This window comes from Vulpes lagopus, chromosome 7, assembly GCF_018345385.1.
Source record: "Vulpes lagopus strain Blue_001 chromosome 7, ASM1834538v1, whole genome shotgun sequence".
Classification (NCBI taxonomy): domain Eukaryota; kingdom Metazoa; phylum Chordata; class Mammalia; order Carnivora; family Canidae; genus Vulpes; species Vulpes lagopus.
Genome location: NC_054830.1, coordinates 118,991,265 through 119,014,986, shown reverse-complemented (window position 1 = coordinate 119,014,986; position 23,722 = coordinate 118,991,265). Strand labels below are relative to the sequence as shown.

Below are 23,722 nucleotides of genomic sequence, written 5' to 3'. Positions count from 1 at the left end.
ATAACAAGATACAACTTTGGAATACAGGTTTTAAAATTTATACAAAAAGGCAATTTGACACCATTGTTTACTTCCATGACTTATGTGTGAGATTGGATTATTGGTTCTTTTTAGCGTCAAAGCAGCAATCCTAGAGCTAGTTGTTTGCACACGTAATACTTAATTGCTATTTTAAGGTCAAAGTTATGTTAAGAAACCCTGGGTGGGCTGGATCCTGTCTCTCCATCTTTCATGAAACAAACATTTATTGAGCACCTCCTACGAGTCAGTCACAGTGCTGAATACAGGGAGGTAACAAGATAAGAAAAGCAAGAAAGATCCCTACATTTGAGGAGCTCTATCTAGCATGAAGGAAGACATTTAAGCAAAGAGGAAATATCTAGCATAATAAATCTTATAATTGAGACGTGTGCTCCAGCACCCACAACAAAGATGATTTAGTAGACTGGCATGAACACTGGTGTTAAGATGGGAGAGATGTTGAATGGGGATCAGTGTTTAAGTCATCAGGTTAAGGATGGATAATTTCCTGTTATGATACTTTGGGTTCTTTGTGTAACCTTGTACTTTAGGGGTGGGGATAATGAATCCTCAAATAATGTGGCCCTCTGTGTATCCTTCTTTCCCATATCATCACCCCCCCCGCCCCACCCCCTCAGTGGTCCCCACTGGGCTCTGCTCTAAGGCCAATTTTGTATTCATTCAAAAAGGATTTAAGGATTTCCAATCCAACTATCAGTGAACATCCTACTTCAGGGCAAAGTAGGCTCAAGCAGTTGGTTACAGCTATGGAAAGCAAGCATAAGAGGAGGGGCAGAGTGTTAAACATTCCCTGAGAGCATTCAGATAAAAGTACATTTCTATCTATGGAGTGCTACTTTGTTGTCATCTAATTTAAACTTCTGAGGTTTAAGTCAAGGCTCAGAAAGGTGCAGTAACCTAAGATCACACTGGCAATATCAGAGCTGAGGTTCTAACAGTTTCTATGACCTCAAAGGTGGGATGGGCCCATTCTAACCAGTCAGGCAGAGTGTAACTTTAAGAGAGAATGACATTTTTGTTGATTGTGTCCTTCACCATGCAGAGGCTTTTTATTTTGATGTAGTCACAATGGTTTATTTTTGCTTTTGTTTCCCTTGCCTGGGGAGACATCTAGAAAGAAGATGTTACAGCCAATGTCAAAGTGGTTACTTCCTGTGTCCTTTTCTAGGATTTGTATGGTTTCAGGTCTCACATTTAGGTCTTTCATCCATTTTGAATTTATCTTCATGTATGGTGTAAGAAAGTAGTCCATTCTCATTCTTTGGCATGTTGCAGTCCAGTTATCCCAACACCATTTGTCGAAGAGATGTTCTTTTTCCTATTGGATATTTTTTCCTGCTTTGATGAATGGACAAAGAAGATGTGATTGTTATATATGTATCAATGTGATATATATATAATGGAATATTAGCCATAAAACAGAATGATATCCTGCCATTTGCAAGGGCAGGGATGGAGCTACAGAATATTGTGCTAAGCAAAATAAGTCAGTCAAAAGCAAATACCATATGATTTCACTCATATGTGGAATTTAAGGAACAAGCAAATGAGCGAAAGGGAAAAAAAGAGAGAAAAGCAAACCAAGAAAAACACTTTTAACTATAGAGAATAAACTGATGATTACCAGAGGGAAGAGGTTGGGGAGAAATAGATGATGGGGATTAAGGAGTACACTTGTGATGAGCCCTGGGTATTGTATGGAAGTGTGGAATTACCATATGGTACACCTGAAACTAATATGTCACAGTACGTTAACTAACTGGAATTTAAATAAAAACTTTAAAAAATTAAAATAACATATCATCAGGATTTTAAATCTATTCAATATTTACTAAAACAAATTGAAAAGGTAGAATTAAATGGGAATATTAGATGAGCCAGAACTGTATATGAAGGTGTTTCTGGATTTTAAAAAGAGAGAAATTTTGGCAGACAGCTAGTTGGCATCAGCAGGATCACACCAGGAATATCAAAAGTGTTCTGATGGAAGAAGCACAAGAAGCTCGGTGCTGGAAAATGTAGAAGCAACCAGATAGAGAGCTCCCGGGAGTTCTGTGATAGAGAACAGGGCATCAGGCACCCATTGGAAGTGAAGGAAAGCACCAAGCCCAGCAAAAAGCAAATCACAATTTTGGTCCTGCTCAGTTCCAAGAAATAAGGTGAGGTCATAGTCACTAGAACTGGAATCTCAGAGAGAAGACTATGGGACCTCAAGAGTAAGGCAGAGCGTGTGCTAGAACTAGGCCACAAGGCATAGCCTAACCAAAGTAAGAACTCAATGCACAAGCCTTTCAGAGCTGAACTAGAGTTTTAAAACTCTTTTTGAGGGGTGACTGAGTCTATAGTAGAAAGGATGGGGAAGAGTTGAGGACAGCATCAAGAGTATAGGGCTATGAAGGTATGGGGACAATGATATGACAAGTCCTAAAAATGTGAGAGGGAGAAAATTACTGCCCATAGGGGATCTGTTGGTTTTTCATGCCCTTCTGGTAATAGTTTCCTGTTTTCTTTTGAGACCCTTCCCCATCCCCCATGAATAAAGTCATAGCAGTATGTCTATCAATGGTTTTGCCCACTCTATGTCCCGCTAAGCAAATTGTACTCTTGTACTCTCTCTGTCTCTCTCTCTCTTTGTCTCTCTCTGTCTCTCTGTCTCTCAGGATTTGAATCTCAAAGAAAAGACAGAAGGTATGACAAATAATTGATACTGCTTCAGTCCTGAGTCTGGACTTCTGTGGATACCTAGATTACCAACAGTGTTCTGATTCCAGTCCTTATGGAGGTCTGTGTCTCCAGCATTTCCTGGATTTTGGAAATATCTATATCCCTCTAGTGAATTACTTCTCATTTATACTAGCTAAGGTCATTTCGGTTGCCTGCAACCAAGTAGCATAAATGATTCAGCACTGAAGATGACAGCAAGATTCTGGTTCCTTTCCGAATCAGCTTTCCCAAAGGTAGAGTCCAGATCAATGTTCCCGCTGTTTAAAAGCCCCCCAAATCTACCCTCTATCTGCAGAATGATATTTCTCCAGGAGCCTACCAAGGCCAGCAGATGCTTCCATCTTAACCTCCCCCCTCACCACGTTCTGACAGCTGAAGAATACATTCTCCTAAGTCCAAATATGCTTAAGGCTTGACCTAGTTCTCTCTGGTTTCTTTAAAATTTAAAACATTTCTAAGTTTATAGGTGTGCCAAATATTTTTTCATGCTCAAAGTTTGAAAGGAACACCAGGTCTAAAATAAATGCGTTATCATACAATATATTTTTTTATGTACTGAAATGGAATGAAAATTATTGTGAACAGGTAAGTATTTTTACCATAAATTATATCAGGCTATACATGGCCATTTGATTAGAAATGTGGCCAGGAAAATAACACTATTCTTATGAAAAAACTGAAGAGGAAAATAATCCTTTTTATGTCCATGATGGAAGATTTTTTTAAGGCAAACCATTTAAGAATTTACAGACTTGTACAGACATGATAATTTTCTTCCACATCTTTGATTCAATAACCACATTTTCAGAAAGCCATAAGTGGAGAAGATAGAAAGAACAATGAGCCTAAAGTTACAAAAAGGCAACTAAAGTTATTCATAATCATTCTCACTAGCAATCAATATGGTATTGATTTTCTATTCTTGCTACTCTTGCAGTAATGCCCTTGGCTTGAAACTCAACCTAAGCTAGGAAATATCAGCAAATAAAGCAACTCCAACCTAGGGAAATGGAAAGAGAAAACAAGACAGCAAAAGCCTGGATCTACTTCAAAGATGAAAATAACTGTCTGATGTCAGTTACTACCGCTCGTCAAAAAATGGTGCCAAGCTGACCCAGGCTAAGACCAGGACCCATGTGGACTTCCATGTGTCACTCTGATCTACAACTAAAGATCCTAATGGTTACTACACTTTTAGTCCAAAGAGAAGTGATTTAGAGTTCCCAGGTCAGGATGGACTCACATCACCATTCCTACAAAATCCACTGCAAGTTCATGCCCCACTGACCGTGAGTCAATAGCACTAAGTACAGGAGGAGAAGCAGAATCTCATTCAAATTTAAAAGGAATTGATCAAATTGGGAAAAATTTAAACTATCATGCATTAAAGCACAAACCATTTAATAATCCCTGGGGAAATTCATTCCAGAAGTGGAGCACAGTAATTTCTCACAAAATGGAACGTGTTGAGGCCTACATCGAGCAATTCACAGATAAAGATCAAAGCCCACATTTTCAACTGGGAAAACTGGATTCAAAATAAAGAAACACTAAATCACAGAATTTTGCTTGGTAAGTGTAAGTTCAGTAGTTGTTGAGCAATTCAATAAATATGACTTCCCAAAGACAAATCTGTTTGTTTTCTTGATCTTATAATATTGTTTTTCACCGTTAATCAAATCCAAGAGTATGCACGCACACACACACACACACACACACACACTCACACACACGAAGTTAACATGGCAGAAGATGAACTGTATCTGCCTCTGGATTGCAAAAGCAGTTGTAAGACATCTGCCTTTAAATACTTCTTTTCTAGGCAGGAAACCACAAATGTTGGAGAGGATGCGGAGAAAAGGGAACCCTCTTGCACTGTTGGTGGGAATGTGAACTGGTGCAGCCACTCTGGAAAACTGTGTGGAGGTTCCTCAAAGAGTTAAAAATAGACCTGCCCTACGACCCAGCAATTGCACTGTTGGGGATTTACCCCAAAGATACAGATGCAATGAAACGCCGGGACACCTGCACCCCGATGTTTCTAGCAGCAATGTCCACAATAGCCAAACTGTGGAAGGAGCCTCGGTGTCCATCGAAAGATGAATGGATAAAGAAGCTGTGGTCTATGTATACAATGGAATATTACTCAGCCATTAGAAACGACAAATCCCCAACATTTGCTTCGAGGTGTATAGAACTGGAGGGTATTATGCTGAGTGAAATGAGTTAATCGGGGAAGGACAAACATTATATGTTCTCATTCATTTGGGGAATATAAATAATAGTGAAAGGAAATAGAAGGGAAGGGAGAAGAAATTGGTAGGAAATATCAGAAAGGGAGACAGAACATAAGGACTCCTAACTCTGGGAAACGAACTAGTGGTGGTGGAAGGGGAGGAGGGCGGGGGGTGGGGGTGAATGGGTGACGGGCACTGAGGGGGGCACTTGATGGGATGAGCACTGGGTGTTATTCTGTATGTTGGCAAATTGAACACCAATAAAAAATAAATTTATTATTAAAAAAATAAAAATAAATAAATACTTATTTTCTTTAGTTTCTTTTGTAAAACATAGTTTCTGGGAAACATTTACTGTGTATCAAGGCTTATATCCAAAAGAGGCCACAATTATTTGACATCAAAGGTACCCAGATGGGTCATTTAAATAATTGTCAAAGAACTTTTCAAAATAGAAACATGAAAAGATCATTCAATTTTCTGGAGTGCAATATTTGGAACATAAGTTGTGGCTCATTTTCCCAAAGTAAAGTTTCTTGTAACCATATAGGAAATGTATATCTTGCTGCAAATGGTAGAGTCCCATAGTAGGAGAGGCTTGAGATCCAACTTGGCAAGTAAAAGGTGTAATCCATGTCAAAAAGGAAAAATCCAACAGCACCACACCCAAACTGAAATCTTCAGGGTCCATATGGGTGGTTCCCTCTATTCCAGCATGCTCACCCTCTTGTCAAACACCTCTTTTCAGAATCTTCCAGACTGTTGACAGTGATTTCCTGAACTACGCCTACATTGACTTCCTTCGGCCAAAGCATGGAATAAGCTGACAGCTCTTTTCCCTTCAGCCTACCTCTCTTGCATGCACAAAAAACAAAAACAAAAACAAACCCTAGGCTTTGTAGGCACATGCATTTTAATTAAATTCCAATAACTTTCTCTTTCTAGCATTGAGTGATAGCTATTCAGATATTTTTCCATGCTGGAGTTTTATAAATTCATAGAATAATGGAGCTGGAAGTTACTTAATAATTCATCCAATCCAGTTCTTCACTTATCATGAGGAAATTCTGTCCTAGAGCCAGAGGATTGGTCATGGTTCCCTTCTCCACCAAAGCATAAAAGTGATTCCTTTTTGCCACATTTGCGATTCCATTGGCATAGTTCTTTATTCTCTTATTGTGCACACTGGAATTACTCTTTTAGTTTAGGTAGGAAAAAAAAAACATGCTTTAGCTCTAAACTATCCAACTGAGTCTGCAAATTACACAGATAATATATTGCCTTGGCCAAAACATCTACATGACTAAGTACTATACCTTTGTTAATGTAGAAAATAAATTGTTTGTGTAAATTTTTTAAATTAGGCTATGGCACATTAGAACATATGATAGTAATCAGCTGTCAAAAATATAACCAAATGAGAGCTGTTCTGCCATTTTTGTAGTAGATCTGATGTTGGTACCAGATGTCACTGAGCTAGTTAACCCTACATCACATCTTCCAAGTATTTCAGAAATATACCATCTTTCGGAGGTAAACAGTTACTTAATGGGAATCCAAGCAGCCCAACACTCTCTGTTAGGTACCATTTGATACAAATACCCTACCTGATAAGACATTGTTGTAAGATGAGTGAATGTAGGGAAATTTCTAGCAACAGATCCTCATGGGAATGCAGGGAGTCTGGGACTGGTTATCTGGTATGCTTTGCCTTAAAATGATAGTAAGCAAGTATTAAAGGATGCTACTCTGGCAACTTTTTCATTCAGATTTAATCAAATTATCATCTGGAATGAAATATCCACTGAAGATAAGACTTTGGGCAACCACATAGCTAATGCCCTAAGACAATATATAGAGCATGAGTTGAAGGATGATATGTCCAAGATCTCCTGGATATTTTATGTCTCTTATCCCAGCATAATTTTTCTTAGCATACCCATTTTATTCACCAAAGTGCTCCGTGGTGGACAATGAATCTCAGGCTCAATATGGGATAAATAGATTGAGGAAGACGGCATGAAATAGTTGCTTCAGTTGGTTTCAAAAAGTTGGAAGTTAGTGAATAAAAACAAACTCTTATACTAGTGTTTACCAAAAAAAAAAAAAAGAAAGAAAGAAAGAAAAAAAAAAAGAAAGAAACACAACAAACCTTTTATCTTTTTATGTTGCTGGACTAATACAGCCAAAAATAAAATGCAGAATTTGATCCAGGGGGTTGTTGAGTAATATCAACTGAATCTACAGCTCTTCTCCAACTCCTGTATGAAAATTAGAGCCGTCATTTGAAAACGACTGGGTCTATAAAGATAGGAATGAAGGTATTTGGAAGGCATAGCATGTCTCAAAGGATTGTCTCTTTCCTACTTGAAGAAGTCTGCCATTGCCTTGCTTGCTGTGCCTAGAAGAGCCTTATCCAAGGAAGTTATCAAACAGGGGAAATCTGAGTCCATGTGCCCTACCTCCACCAATCCTTTATAATCTCCAGGCCTAAAATTAAAGTCCTGGGAGAAGAGCCCGAGGAGGTCCTATTTGATTTCTATAATAACAGCAATACCCCCTGGGCTTGGAGAGGCCTGCTTTCAGCTCCCACAAACATAACAGCTCTTCACCTCGTTCTCAGATCTGAGTCTGTACACATGCATCTCTAGCACATTGGGATGAGGTGGGATGCATTTAAGAAAGTACTCTATAACATGCAAGTGTGTCCTATGATTTTCTTTCCAGCTTTCCATAAGGGAAAGTAGCCATCTACCAGAATGACAGTGCAGTGGAGCTCAAATACCCAGAGCTCTCAGGGATTGTTGGGCATTGGCTCTGAGCTAACTCAAATTTCCAGGAATGTGGAGATACTATCAGCGTGGTTCACTGGTTAGAGTGGAGGCTGCAAGAGATCAGGTAATGACTATAGTCGTGAACCCAATCTGGCTTATGGAGGCTCAGTGGCTTCCTGATGCTATCTGATGATGATTTTCCTGGTTCCTGAGTGCATTACCAGTACAGATAACCTCAGCAAATACCAAATCCCCACGCTGGATTCCTGACCCCTGAAGTACCAGCTTGTACTTGGTTTTCCAGCATAATTATTAGCAGTGCTCTTTTCCACTATTAAAATTGTACTGGTTTTAATGATAAATTATATGGTTCCCCTAGCTATTTGGGTAGGAAGGACCAAAGAAAACTCTTATAACTCCTTCTCCCCATCAGAAAGTAACTTGAAAGCCATATCATATCCTTGGGAGGGGAGTAGGCTGGGAAAGGTGGAATAGAAATACAAAGTTAAATGCTACCTCCCAAGGCTTAGAAGATGCAGAGGCAGCTTGTGTGACCTGTGTAGAAATCACCAGACTCTCCAAGGTATTTCAGGAACATCCTCATCCAATTGATCACTTCAACCTCATCTGTTTTTCAAATTCTAGTGGCCAGTTCAGATATAATTTCTTTATTGGAGCAAATACTGGAAGAGTTTTTGGTTTAAATCTGTTGATCTCATGAATGCTATTTCAATAAATAATCTCCAAAGGTTATTGTCACTTGGCAGGAGCATAGTTTCCTTATCTGGCCTTTTGGACTCTGTCACCATTTGGCCATAGGGTACTTGATAGTCTCATCATTTCATGGGCCATCATGTTAATCTAATATGTTATTGTATTCTCTTAGAAATACCCAGTAATGGAAAGTGGCAGTGACTTTAGAGGGACTTCTCACCTGTCTGGAGCACATGGGGATGTCCTTGTCAATATGAAGGACAAGTTAATATACTTTGCATCTGACAGAGGTAACACTCAATCAGCTCCTTTGGATTTTGAAAGTAACATATAATATAGGTGTACTTCTTTGATTCATTTATAGGTGATCCAAGTGCCTACACATTTTGAGTAAGACCGGGGGTCTGAGATGGCTAGGAAATGTAAGCTTCACATCAGACAGCTCTGTGATTTCACCTTTATGACCCAGTGAATCTAACGGGACTCAAAGATCCCACAGCAGATCAGAATGCTGTCTAAACCCTATGAAAATGGCAACAAAAATGGCTATAAACCGGGGTATCTGGGTAACTCAGTTAAGTCCCTGCTTTCAGCTCCGGCATGATCCCAGGTCCTGGGACCGAGCATCACGTCGGGCTCCCTACTCCACAGAAAATCTGCTTCACCCTCTTCTTCTGCCCCTTTTCCCCCACCCTCTGTTCATGCTTTCTCATATAAAGAAACAAAATCTTAAAAGAAAGTAAGAAAATTCCAATAAACAAGTCACAGTAGAGGCTCATACAATATTTGAGCATAAGCACATCTCTTTGACAAATAATAATAATTCTCCTTTTGAGAAACTGCTTTTGGCTTGCTATTGGCTCTTGGTAGGGGTTGGACACCTTTCCTAAGAACTCCATTCATGAACCTCCCATTGTAAATGAGATATTTGTAATAAAACTGGATGTTCCTTGAGACACTCTGTGCCTGTGATGAGCTCATAAACAAAGTGATGACCCAGAGACTAAATAGAACCCATGCATAGGCTCAGCTATGTGGACTTCTCTTCCTCAAGGCTAATCTGTCTCCTGTCACTGTTGAATGTCCAACCAGACATTTGTAGTAAGCAGACATGAGCCTTCGGTGTGGGGCCCAACTTTCCAGACACCAGATAGGTATTTGGTGTCAAACTGATTATATATTTTCATGTAAGAGGCACTTATTTGGGATTTGAATTTGCTTTTCCTGACTACCATACACCTGCAAGCAGCACAGTCTATAGATTTACTGAACACTTGACTCATTTGAGACTTCTTTTTCAAAACATTGCTTTTAATATTTATTTTTTTAGTAAGATAAGGCAATGTACTGTTGCTCATGGGATCAGTGGTCGCATAGGTACCAGCGTTGTGAAACTTGATTCTTTTTACAAGTCTGAAGAAGTTGATATTGACAAGGATGGAGCATGAGAACAACTGCTTTCATCTTTTTTTTTTTATTATTCATGAGACACACGCAGAGAGAGAGAGAGGGGGGGGGGCAGACACAGGAAGAGGGAGAAGCAGGCTCCAGGAAGAGGGAGAAGCAGGCTCCATGCAGGGAGCCCGATGCAGCACTCAATCCCGGGATTCTAGGATCACACCCTGGTCTGAAGGCAGGGACTAAACCACTGAGCCACCCAGGGATCCCCATGCCTTCGTCTTTTAAGATAAAGTCCTTGGGGCACCTGGGTAGTGCTATCAGTTAAGTGTCCGACTCGGTGTAGGCTCAGATCATGTTCTCAGGGTCGTGAGATCGAGCCCCATGTTGGGCTCCACACTCAGTGGGGATTCTTCTTGGGATTCTCTCACTCTCTCCCTCCCCCCCTCCTCCCTCAAATAAATAAATAAATCCTTTTTTTTTGAAAAGTAAGATAAATTCCTCAGGTAAATAATCATGAATGATTTTTCATGTGACCCGCATTTCTCAAGACAAATTTCTGAAGACAGTCTTGGTCACATACCTGAATGGAAACCTCCAGGAAGAGGAATATGGCTTACTTGACTCCTGTGACTTCTGAACCAGAAGGTATTGCACAGTGGGGGATTCTGTCCAAATAATAAGAGGACTGAGGTGCCAGAACCCCTTCCTTATCCCCACAAAATGTAATAAAATCATCAACTAACACTCCTATAATCTGGCATGTGTATGAAAAAATTAAACCAACCTGCAAGTAAAATAAACAGAAAGATTGTTTTTAAGCAATCTATGGTTCTGGAAAAGCAATTTATATTTAAAACAGCTTTGTTCCAAGACAACACAATTCCTGTGTTGCAAAAGAACTTTGACAAGTCCTTACAATTGACTGAAATGAGATTTAACTTTTGGGGGGTCAGAATATCATGTAATGCTAACAAATGCAGTGACAAGTTGACTGTCATATTTCCTTCTGATACTGGAGATGACCAATTATGTGAGTCGTTCATGAATATAGTCTCTGAAAATCACCTGTTTATTCGTCTAGATTCCATTGGAGGACTCCAGGTACACTTCAAGGTCCTGCCTGAAGAAGCTTTAGAGGAGGAAGAGGCTGAGTAGGGCAAGGTAAGGTGTTTCCCTTAAGCAGCCAGAAGCTGCATAATCATGAGGGAGTGACTATAAATTATGATGGAGGAGGGGCGCCAATGACAAGGAAAAACTTATGAATGAGGTCAGTTACAGGGAAAGGGGAAATAAATCTGAAAGCAGAAGGTTTGGGGGAATGCTTTTGGCACAGAGTTCATACAGAAATGCCAAAGATATGGGAACAGCCCAGAAAATGTTGAGGCCACACAAGACCAGGCACTAGTCAGAAATCTTTTGGGCCAAAGCAGGGAGGCTGAATTTCAGGCAGTGGCCAAGCATGGTAAAGCCTCTTGATCTCAGCCTGGGCATCAGTGATTATCAAACCAAGTGGACTTTCACCTGTACCTCCTTGCTGGGAGGCAGAGCTCTGCCACTGGGGGATGCCTCTCATATCCCTTTCTGGGTCACTGGGCCACCTGTCCCCATGAATAAGAAAGATGATCCCCTCTGCCTCCTCAAGTAACATGAGGACTCTCAACACTCCTTCCACCTTCATTTGGAGAAAGAACTGGGCTGCTTACACATAAAGGGGTTCCCTCCACACCGAGCAATTTGTCTTCCTCTTGCGTGTTTGAAAGCTTAGAAATTGTTCTATGACATATGACACTGTTGGCTTTACATGGTTGAAAGAGCTTCAAAATTTTCAAGTGAAAGGACAATAGTTCTTGTGGGCAAGGCTATTTATACGGTATCAATGCAAAATTCCAACAATTCACAAGAGAAGAATAAGGATCCCAAACTCAGACCAGGTGGGCAAAATATGTAATAATTGAAACAAATGAGCATGATTGTTCGGAAGGTTCTAAACAAAAGCATTTATTTTTTATTCTTTTTTAATATTATTCATTTATTTTGAGAGGCGGGGAGTGGATGGGAGAGGTAGAGGAAGGGAGAGGGAAAATCACAAGCCAACTCTCCACTGAGCATGGAACCCTATGCGCGGCTTGATATCACGACTCCGAGATCATGAAATCAAGAGTCAGTTGCTTAACCCACTAAACTATCCAGATCCTTCTAAACAAACTTTTTAAACAAAATTTAAGAATAGGGGCACCTGCCTGGCCAAGCAGGTGCAACTCTTGATCTCAAGGTTATGAGTTCAAGCCCCATGACAGATATAGAGATTACTTAAAAATAAAATTTGGGGCACCTGGGCGGCTCAGTGGTTGAGTGTCTACCTTTGGATCAGGGCATGATCCCAGGGTCCTAGGATTGAGTCTTGCATTGGGCTCCCCACAGGAAGCTGCTTCTCCCTCTGCCTATGTCTCTGCCCCTCTCTCTGTCTCTCATGAATAAATAAATAAAATATTTAAAATATATATAAATAAAATAAAATGAAATTTAAAAATATTCAGGAATAGCTTTATACAAGTGGTATCATACCTTAAAGCCAAAATTATTTTCTATACATGTTTTCGAACTCTAAAACACCTTACATTTTTCTAGTTTGCCATAGATTCATAAAAACCTTTTTTTATTATTCTTATTTATTTATGATAGTCATACAGAGAGAGAGAGAGAGAGAGGCAGAGACACAGGCAGAGGGAGAAGCAGGCTCCATGCACCAGGAGCCCGACGTGGGATTCGATCCCATGTCTCCAGGATCGTGCCCTGGGCCAAAGGCAGGCGCCAAACCGCTGCGCCACCCAGGGATCCCTCATAAAAACCTTTTTAAAAAAGATTTCATTTATTTGAGACAGAGAGAGAGAACAAGCTGGAGGGACAGAGGGAGAGAAAATCTCAAGCAGACTCCGCACTGAGCTTGGAGCCTGACACTGGGGCTCAATCCCATGACCCTGAGATCATGACCTGAGTAGAAACTAAGAGTCAGATGCTAGGCCAACTGAGCCACCCAGTGCCCTGATTCATAAAGACCTTTAAGTCCCAACCATTTAATGTTTGATAAACTAAAAAACATTATGTTTAATTCTTTATTTCCTTAGTGTGGTTTCATATTTTGTTAACATGTTCTCTGCAGTTGAAGGTAACAAGTAGGCCAAATTAAAAATAAAGGAATCTTTTAGTGAAATCATTACATAAAAAAGGAAAGATATTACCAACTTCTAAACATAACGTAAATAGTGAAGGACAAAAAATATTTTTTTCAACATAATAATAATTGATACCTTATAGAGATAGTCTATACATGCTATCAATGAATGAAAGAAGTTATACTTTTTCTTTCATAGAACTTACCTTATGATTGTCGCTGACTTTTTCTGTCCCTCTGTTTCTAATATTTAGAAGCTATCAAACTGTGTCATACTGAGTACTGCATGCTTTCTCAAATTTACTCTCTTTTCAGTTCCCCAATCCATTAGATTGATTTAGACATTCATAACTGCTTTTAATGTTTATTTATTTATAGCTTGGTAATCCATACATATTCATTATTTTAAAATATTAAATACTATTTCTTATGAAATATTCAATCAGTGAAAAATGTCTCTCCTACACTTGTCTGTCTTCCCTCTCACCATTTTTTTTGTATATCTGGACAGATCTTCAATACGTATGCTAGTGTTTATTTGAATTTCATACGCACGATAACATAATATATACACTATTCTGCATGTTGGTTTTTAAAGTTAATATATTTGGAGGATCTTTCTATATTAACACACATAAGCCCAATTTATCTTTAAATTTCATGATTTATAAAGGCATATTATAGTCCACAGACATACAAATAGAACACGGACAGCTACAGACTTAGGGTGACACCCTTTGTGACTGCCCACCCCATCGTGGATCTTGTTCGGGCCTGCCCAGGATATGGTGGCAGTCTAATGCCACATTAGAGAACCTGTAAAACATATAATATGGGAAACTCCTATTAGTGAGACCGCAAAGGGGAGATCATAAAGGGAGAAAATATGTTTGAAGCAAGAAGAGGGTAAGAATTAGAACTTTGGTGGAACTGGAACACATACAGCATCCTGCTAGATCATCTTGAGACAGGTCTTGCTCTTCAGCAGCATAGATTTGGTAACCCATGACAAATTCATTGGAGTCTAGTTCTTCAGCTGAGCCGTGACAAACATGGAAGCTGATGGTCACATTTTTCACCTCAGGCTTTCCAGGCTGTAGGAGTCACTGCTGCGTGGTTTACATCAAGTAGGAAAACTCTATTGAGGGGTGGGGGCAGGGGAAGCACGGAGAAAGGAAGAGTGAAGAAATAACCGAGAGGTTTTGGGATCTTGAGCTATTTCTGAGTTTTGGTCTTCCTAACACTGTGCTCCTCAACATAGTGGTTACAATGGTTTGTTAACAGACAACTGACGTGGCCTCCCCCAAAAGGACAGAGGGAGGAAGGAGGCAGTTAGTTATCCCTTCTTCACCCCACAGCCAAATCACAACCCTTCGTTGGAAGGCAGCCCACATGGGTAGCATCAAACCATCAGGAAAAGAAGGCCCTGGCTTCACCCTCTGCAGGGACTGGAATGACAGGGGCCCTTGAAATTCAAAACATCTGACACGAGATAACCTTTATTTAGCCTAAAGAAAGGCTACATCGGCTTTGAGAGAGAAATATGGTATGTCATGACACACACACACACACACACACACACACACACACACATCATTATATTCTGAATCCAACACATCTCTGCACCTCCAACATGACCAGCAAGTACCAGTGAGTACTTGGTATGTGGTAGGTACTCACTAAATGTTCGTGCTCTCTTTGCTATTGGTAGTGTTGGCATTATATTCAGTGTGTAACGAGGTGAGAGTTATATGAGTTACACCAGTTATATATTTTCTCAATCACGAGGGATGGTTCAATTGATAGTTGCTTGGGAGAATCATGAGCCACTGCCAAATAAATAAGTTCCAGCCATTACACATTTTGAGGCAATAACATAAAGAATGCCCATGTGAAAAGTACCTTCTTATGCAAATCATCGCCTGCCCTTGCTTCTTTGTTTGGGACTATATTTGAAAATACTGTTCTATCTTAGAAAAATATCTTAACGGCACAATTGTTGTAAGTGACAGTCATACAGGCTTCCCTGTACCTCAGTTTTGGCTGCTTCCGATGACAAACGCATTTCTCCTTGAGGTACTCTCTGGAACTCCCAGTGTGAAATTTAGGAGTGTCGTATTTGGTCAGTGTAGCCCAAATACACTCTCCAAATTTGGAAAGGGATAAGACGAATAATTTTCATGGGAGGTGCCAAAGAGACAAATAGAAAATTAGTTCACATAGATTCGATACCCTGCTTCATTATCCAAAGGACCAAGGCAGTTTCTACGAGTACTTACAGTATAACAAGATAAAAGTAAGGGGAGGCGGGGTAAGAGTATATGAAACAAGATTCTTCCAGAGTTGGTTGACCAACATGAATGTCATAAGGCACGTGGACCATTCAGAAATAGGCTACGAAGCCTATTTCTAGGATTCCTAGAAATCAACACCGGAAGTCAGTGGGAGAGGTCAGTGATTTATGACATCGGTAAGATGAAAGCCCACCAGCTGTTTAAAAGAAGCTTAGCTCTTCCTGGTATCGAAAATGAGAAGTTTGTTCCTTGGGCCCTCATGCAGAAGACATGATGCGATATAGCGAAGGTCATCCCTAAAACTACTCTTAGAGTGCTGACTACAATGAGTTGCATAGGGCTGTTCCTTATAATGTCCCTCGATTTGTAAGCAACGCCCACACAGAAAGGAACGGTTTGGTAGGGTTGGTCTATGAAGGGATGTTTTAGGAGGCAGCGGAGGAGATACACGATATCGTGGGCCAGATAGCTCTGACCACATACGATGCTAAATTTGAGAGTATCTCTAGAAATGGCACTGAATATATCTTAGAAAATCCCCCCAAGATATTTTTCAGATTCATTTTCACTAAGTATTATGTAACGAGGCAGTTTAAAGGGAAACTCCCAAACAAACACCTCTCTTGCTACTTGACGGTAGACCCTTTAATACACTGACATCCTCTTATCAGAGTCAAGTCTAACCAGGCCACGTTTGCACCAACACTGATGTCAGATTATGTAACTTCCTATTGAGCCTTTGAGGAGAAACTAGTCAGTCGAAAGGAGTACCTGATAGAGAGAACTTCAAGCCGTTAAAAGTTGGAGGATGTTTGCAGAAATTAATCAATATCGGCTATTGTGTACATACGTGGCTGAAAAGAGCAATATATACCACGAAGCCTATTGTGCACAAGTAAATATTGATTCTTTGGTTTAAAGAACCTCTCATTCTTTGGGACGTGACATTTGGAAGAAGGGTGGAATGAGAAGTGTGACTACAAACCGTAAGAATTCTCTGACCGGTGCCGTTTCTTGGGAGGGCTACCTGCTACAATTCTCAAAGCTGTGCCTAGAGAAAGATCTAAGCTTTCCCTCTGCCCATCCCTCTCCACCCTCTCCCCCAAAGTCCTTATAGTTGCTCTAAAGCAGCGAGGTATGAATGACGAATTTAGGACCCCCCCCCCCTTCCCTTCCTGTCCATGTCCTTCCCTCCCTCTTCATTCCTCTGCCACTTTGGATGTGGAGGAGTAGCGTTCTAGTGGTTCCTCAGTCTGACAGCGTGCGCCAGGTTTCCTTGTTCACCTCTCCTGTTACATCAGGAAGAGCAGCATAAATACGTGGACTCTGGAGTCAGACCTACCTGCCTTCAAATCCCAGCTCTGCCACTTACTAGCTGAGTGACTGGAACACTTGTCTTAAACTTTGTCTGAGTCTCCATTTTCTCACCTATGAAAAGAACAAAATGATCGATGATGAATCAAAGAGGTGTTTTCTAGCAGGTACTTGGCTTTCTTTACGCACTCAGGAGTGGCTGATTTCACTCTATCCCGGCTGCATCAGGCTTCCAGGGGAGAGTAACAGAATTATTCCCAGAGTGATGTTTCTAAGTATTGGGTTCTTACCTGCAGGGACTGGGGTTAGTTAGGATCTACCTTTAAGAAAAAACAAAAACAGAAAACCCCTCCAACTCAACAAAGGGAACAAATAAACAAAAAACAGAACCAGGCCTAAGAAATACAGAGAGAACAAACTGATGGTTGTCAGAGGGAAGAAGGTAGAGGGTTGGGCAAATGGGTGAGAGGGAGCGGGAGGTATGTGAGCTTCCAGTTATGGAAGGAATAAGTCACAGGAATGTAAGAGACAGCATAGGGAGCACGGTCACTAATATGGTGATAGTACTAAGTGGTGCCAGATGGTAGCTATACTTGTGATGGGCATACATAGCATGACGTATGGAGAAGCTGAACTCCGACACGGTGAACTAATGTCACATTGTGTGTCGCCTATACTCAAATAAACAAATTAAAAATATATAAGATGCTCAAACCCTTCTGTGTCACTTGGTCCCTATGGAAGGCAGAATAATGGCCCCCAAAGATGTTCATACCTTAATACCCAGAACCTGTGACTATATTATCCCACATGGCAAAAGGGGCTTTGCATTGAGATTAAGTCAAGAATTTTGAGACAGGGAGATTATCCTGGATTATCCCCGGTGGACGCAATGCAATTACGGGAGTTCTTATGAGTGAAAGAAGAAGACAGGAGAGTGAGAGGCAGAGGAGCGTGAGGGGAGAAGCAGAATTCGAAGTGATGTGGTGCTGGCCTTAAAAATGAAAATGGGCCGTACCCAGGAATGCAGGAAAGCCTCCAGAATCTGGAAGACACAAAGAGACTGAATCCTCCCTGAAAGCTTTCGGAAGGAACACAGCCCTGCCAACACCGAGGGTTTAGCTTGTTGACAACCATTTCGTTCTTCTGACCTCCAGACGTGTAACGTGAACCTCTGTGTTGTTTTAAGCCTCCAAATTTCGGGTAATCCGTTACAGCATCACTTGGAAACTAACAGCGTGCCGTTTTCTGCTAAGGTTCTCCTATTTGTAAAGTGTGGGGGCCCACCGTGTTCTTTGCAGCTGAGTTGAGCTTGTTTTGGAGCCTATTCAAGTGCACCGAGCTAAAAGGTATCTAGAGAAAATATCTGGAGTTCATGATGATTTTTTGGGGTGTGACCTCGGGCAAGTCTATGTGAATTTCCAATTCAAATGTAGGACACCAAGCTGTTTAGTTGGCGTCCCCCACCCCCATATCAACATCAGAGATGGCAGGATTGAACTATGCCATAATTGCTTGTTTTGCTCTATGCCACTTTATATAGATACCACTCCCAGAACATCGACACTGCAGTGTGACTGCTGAGAAATACAAACAAACAAACAAACAAACAAACAAACAAACAAAAACCCACCCCCTTTTTTTTGGTTAGTTTCTGCGCTTAGGATACATGCCTTGAAGGATATAAAGGCAAGTCACCATATTTTAAAGCCACTTGGAATTACAGTCTTTTAAAATATCCTTGAACGTGCACAGGTAAAAAATAGGCACACTTCTTTCTCTCTACTGAGCACTCATCATCTCCCGTATGTGCCAGATAATGATTTCTGTTGCTGTGCACAACGTTTCCGTGTATTGAGTTTCCTGCTGACAAAGGTCATTTTTATGAACAGTTAACAGATCACATACAAGTGGGTTGTCCTTACCTGGATACGAGTTCTAAAGCCAGCTTCTACTTTCTTTTCGGCAACCCTGATCATGGGTTCAACACCACCGACAGATTGCTCGCAAGATATTAAAGTCTGGTTGACAGGCGTGAAGGAGGAAACTGAGGACTGTAGCTCACACAGTGCACACGCGGATTCTCTTCAATATCCCAAGATCAGAACTAAGTCGGTAAGGCAGCTTGCAGAAAGAGGGGCCACCCCATCACTAAGTACCGAAACAGCGATAGTGACTTCAGTATATAAGACATGTTCCATTGCAAAGAGACCAATCGGATTCGTCTGGGCTCATTTGCAACAAGATCCAAGGAACGCAGCTAATATATGGAAAGGAAATGAGATGCAGGACGAGACTGGCTTTTAGGATCATGAATATGAATTGACAAACATGCACTAATTCGAATGAGAGCAGCAGTTCTAGAAAGCAGCAAGTTGTGGCATTTGGTGGAAGTTTCTTGTCAGTTACCTCAGGTCCCCGTCGCGGGCAGAACCAAATAGGGGGGAGCCAAAGAAGTGAAGCAGGACTGAGCCAGAGTTTGGAATTCCAGTGTCCATGTGGGCACAGAACCAAGCCACAGAAGAAAGGATACAAGCAGGGGACAGCGCTGAGCTGAGCCAAAAGCCGGGATGGAAGCATGGCGATCCAGATTCTTCCACTGCAAAGAAGAGAAATGTGCTGTGGAGAGTGCAAGCGAAACAGAGTTGGGTAAAACGCATTTGCGGGGGAGGGGGGGGGGTGAGGTTTTGCTGAAGTGACAGGAAGCCGGAGGTCCTGGGGGGCAGGGCAGGATCCAGAAAGCCCCAAAGACTGGGATGTGGGGTCACAGCCAGCATCCTAGGGCAGGCGCTGTGTGGTTAAGGTGCTGCTCTGGGAATGGAATGTCATTCCAAATGTTTTCAGTTTCCGCATCCCTCTGCTCAAGATTATTCCGGTCCAGGGAGAGAGTATCCATTTGTCAGCATTTAGGTGAGGTGTTCCCCATCAGTCCCCTCTCAACTAAGACTCAACTCACAGGAAGGCAGAGCCCCGGGGCAGGGGCGACAGGGAGAGGGAGAAAATTCATCAAAAGTAACTGTGGGGGGTAAACAGGTGCTGGGCAGCCACTCTACCATACATGTCCAACCAGACATGGGAGAATCAAGAGACATGGGGGCCTGAGGCAAATTTAAATCACGTATTGCCTCCAGACACAAATCTCATTCCATATACCTTAGACTTTCAAAGCCCGAGAACATCGGCACCTGGGTGGCTCAGTCAGGTAAGCCCTCTGACTCTTGATTTCAGCTCAGGTCATGGTCTCAGAATCGTGGGGTCAATCCTCAGGTCGGGCTCCCTGCTCAGCAGGTGGGGAGGGGAGCTTTCTTGGGATTCTCTACCTCTGTCTCTCTCCCTCTGCTCCTCTCCCTGTCTCAAGCAAATAAAGAAGATCTTAAGAAAATGATAAAGCTAGGGAACAGCCTGCGACCTGACATCTTCTGTTGTGTATTACCGCTCACGTTGGATTAGAGAATGTAGGTTTCTCAGGGTCACGTGGTGGGTAACAACACACATGTATTTACCTACTGCTTCCTCCGTGCCAGACACTGTGCTAAGTGCATTACTGATGTATCATAGCCTTTCATCTTCCTGCTACCATTGTGATGTAGGAAATACTGACTCATTTTACAGATGAGCCCATTGAGGTTTAGATGGTTCAGATGGCGTATGGCAGGGAGATAGGAGGAAACAGAAAAACCATATAATCCTACTCATAGGAGAAGGAGGATGGGAAGGACAGGAAGCGAGGCTCTAAGTGATGTATCCTCCCACGGGAGTTTTGAGTTCTGTTGACCCAGGGATCTTGTTCGGTTGGAGACGACAGCAATAGGGTAATAGGAACAGGTGGGAGGATGAAGACGTGTCAGGAATTTCGCAGGACTGCCTGGTGAAGAGAGGGATGAATTTAAGAGCAAACATGACAGAGAGTAAGAAACATAATTAGACACAGATGCTGACCCCACAAGCTACTCCTCTGTTCCCTGTGCAAAGGGCATGTGAAGGTCAGACACGACTTAGACTAAGTTGTGGTACCAATGTGGTCTTGTCCAGAAGAGGGATACAGTTATCCAGTGGGCCTAGTCAGTGTGTGGACCCTGGAGCAGTTCGTTAGTGTGAGGGTAATTCATCGTAGCAGGTCCCGGGCCAGAGGGACCTAGGGTGTAGTCAGAACTGGTGTAGTCAGAACAATTTTCCACATTGGATGGGGTTCTGGGAAAACCTATAGTTTCAATCAGAAAAGGACATCCGAGGAGGAGTTTGGTGTTATAAACCGGGACAACATTACAGGGGGCCAAAAGACAGGGAGGTGGCACACTTGGAAGTCTATACACTCTTATACAGAGTGGCGCTCTGCATCCTCAGCCAGAGGATTGCATGATTCCCACGGATGAGGGCTGATGAGACGCTCAGTCTTGGTCCGATTTGGCTCATGTACTGGGATGGGCCCCTGAGGTAGTTACGGAGAAACGGTAACTCTGCGGAGCTAAAGAATACCAAGGGATGGAAAATGGAGCAGGGGCGAATCATTACAACCATCTCTAAACCTTAGCTTCACATAATACCCAGAATTCAAGCTGTGCTTAAAATCAGTACCAAAAAAGAAAAGGGCGGGGTGGGGTGGGGTTGCTGGTAGGGGGGTTAGGGGGAGAAATAAACATCACAGTTTTAGCTAACTCTTCCATTTATCACAAAACAATCTTCAGATAGCCAAATTTCCTTAAAAGCTGCCAAAATTCAGGCTTCCTAATGGAAAAAACCAGAAATAAAATTGCCCAGCTAGAGATTTCACCATTCTGTTTGGCAAGACACTTTCCATGGTGTTTACAGCTTGCCTCTACAGGCAGGTTTCTTTTTTGAAGTTCTTTCTCTTAAGAATACAATCTTTTCCCATATGAAGTCTTAAAATTCTTTGTCCGGGGCAGTCCCGGTGGCTCAGCGGTTTAGCGCCGCCTTCAGCCCAGGGCCTGATCCTGGAGTCCCGGGATTGAGTCCTGGGATCGAGTCCCACGTCAGGCTCCGTGCATGGAGCTTGCTTCTCCCTGTGCCTGTGTCTCTGCCTCTCTCTGTCTCTCTCATGAATAAATAAATAAAATCTTAAAAAAAATAAATAAAATAATTTGTCCACAAGTTGTCTTCTATAAGAAATATCGTGTCTTTAACTTCTCTTTTACTGACAGATGGCATACTCTACAGTGGAAGTATTCCTTTGGGGAGCGGTATAGACTGAACTGTGTGCCCCCTTCCACCAACCCAATTCATATGTTGACGCCCTAACCCCTAGAACCATGGTATTTGAAGAAGAGGTTTTTTGGAAACCTCTAGGTTTATTTTATTTGTGTTTTTATTTTTTATTTTATTTATTAAAAACATTTTTTTTTAACATGTAGGTTTAGATGAAGTCACGACGGGAGGATCCTTATGATGGGATGAGTGCCCTTTTAAGAAGAGCTAGAGAACGAGATCTCCTGCATTGAGGAAAGTCCTACGAAGACACAGTGAGAAGGCAGCCGGCCATCTGCAAGCTCTGAAGAGAGCTCTCCACAGAACCTGACCATGTTAGCCCCTCCTGTCAGACTTCTGGCCTTCAGAACCACGAGAAAATACATTTCTGTTTGGTAAGCCACCCAGCCTATGGTATTTTGTTTTGTCAGCCGGAGCTGAAACAAGGGAGTCCTAACAATGTTATTGTTATGACACTTCACTGAAGATTTTCTTTTAAAGATTTTATTTATTTAGTTGAGAGAGAGGGAGACAGTGTGCGTGAGCAGGGGGCGGGGGCAGGGGGAGAGGGAGAAGCAGACTCGACTCCCCACTGAGCAGGGAACCCCGGTTGGGGTAGGATCCCAGGACCTTGAGATCACGACGTGAGCCAAGGGCAGACCTTAGCTCGCTGAGCCACCCAGGTGCCCCAAACATTACTTAAGATTATTGTTATAAAAGACAGCAACGCCTTTTAGAGAAGTTTTGTGATTCTTGTACCTGGCGGTTGTCTTTTTCTCCTGGCATCCTTCTTCTTCCTCCCCTTGACTCCAGGCTTGACTGGGCAAGTTCAAGTTATCTGAGCAAAAAGACTTTGCTGTGTTCCGCTCTGGCTCTGGCTACTGTTACAATGTCTCATTTTGTATCCTTCCTATTCCTCCTGGAGCAGTTCCTTTTTCTTCACTCTATCTTTCTTCCAGGTAGTTCACCTTAAGGATAACCTGGAAAAAGAAACAAATGGCGTGCCATTGCCTCAGGCTCTACCCTCTGTCAATAGGTAAATCACCAAGCTAGGTTTACCATTACAGTTCAATAAAATATTTGGAAGAAGAGAATGCACGTTTCCTGTTCTTATTTTGAAAAGCTTTTGTAAACATCTTAATCTCATAAGTTTGCATTTTATATCTAACGGATTATTAATGGTCACATCATCTTGAGCCAGTTAATTAACCTCCTAGAGCCCATCATTCCGTATTCCTAGCAGGAAAAAATAACAGCAGCTGCTGCATTACTTCACAGGACTGTCAGACTCAGATGGAATAATAAAACTGGAATTTGTACAAGTGTTGGTTGTTATCTTGTTAGATGGGAAATACCTGCTTGAATTAACTTAGCCAGATTGGCCACATAGTTGACACATGGCACCAAAGTAGAGGCCTAGGGTCCATCTTCCATGCCTGTTTGCATTTGGGGATTATTTCTTGATCACTTTGTACAAAAGAAGATTGGCTTATTTTAATAGTATGAATGATGTATGTCGGGAGTAAATGAGTGTATAGTGCTCCCATAATCTCTAAGGGTACGCTAGGAACTTGGAAGTTTTAAATTTCTTTTGACAAAGTGCTTCCTTTTTTTTAAAAAAAAAAAAAAAGGAAAAAAAATAAAAAAAAAATAAAAAAAAGGTTTTTGTTTGTTTGTTTTGTTTTTAATTTCAGATAGAAAGAGTGCACAGATGTGGGAGAGAGAATCTCAAGTAGACTCGCCACGCAGGGCTTGATCTAAGGACCCTGAGGTCCTGAGCAGGGCTGAAATCAAGAGCCGGATGCTGAACTGACTGAGCCACCCAGGCGCCCCAACAAAATGGTTTCT

At 41.7% G+C, this 23,722-nt stretch overlaps 2 long non-coding RNA genes across 3 annotated transcripts; one reads left to right on the top strand and one right to left on the bottom strand.

Annotated features, from left to right (window-relative positions):
• Positions 1-13,546: 13,546 nt before the first annotated feature.
• Positions 13,547-22,837, bottom strand: LOC121494740. Its single transcript, XR_005988853.1, has 4 exons — positions 22,634-22,837; positions 18,598-19,271; positions 16,701-16,786; positions 13,547-14,202 (listed from the first exon to the last, which is right to left on the bottom strand). It is a non-coding gene; the product is annotated as an uncharacterized LOC121494740 (long non-coding RNA).
• On the top strand, positions 19,188-23,618 carry LOC121494741. Of its 2 annotated transcripts, none has more exons than XR_005988855.1 (3): positions 19,188-19,321; positions 22,042-22,269; positions 23,569-23,618. It is a non-coding gene; the product is annotated as an uncharacterized LOC121494741 (long non-coding RNA). The 2 variants fall into 2 exon arrangements; XR_005988854.1 differs by lacking the exon at positions 23,569-23,618 and adding an exon at positions 22,834-22,952.
• Positions 23,619-23,722: the final 104 nt, after the last annotated feature.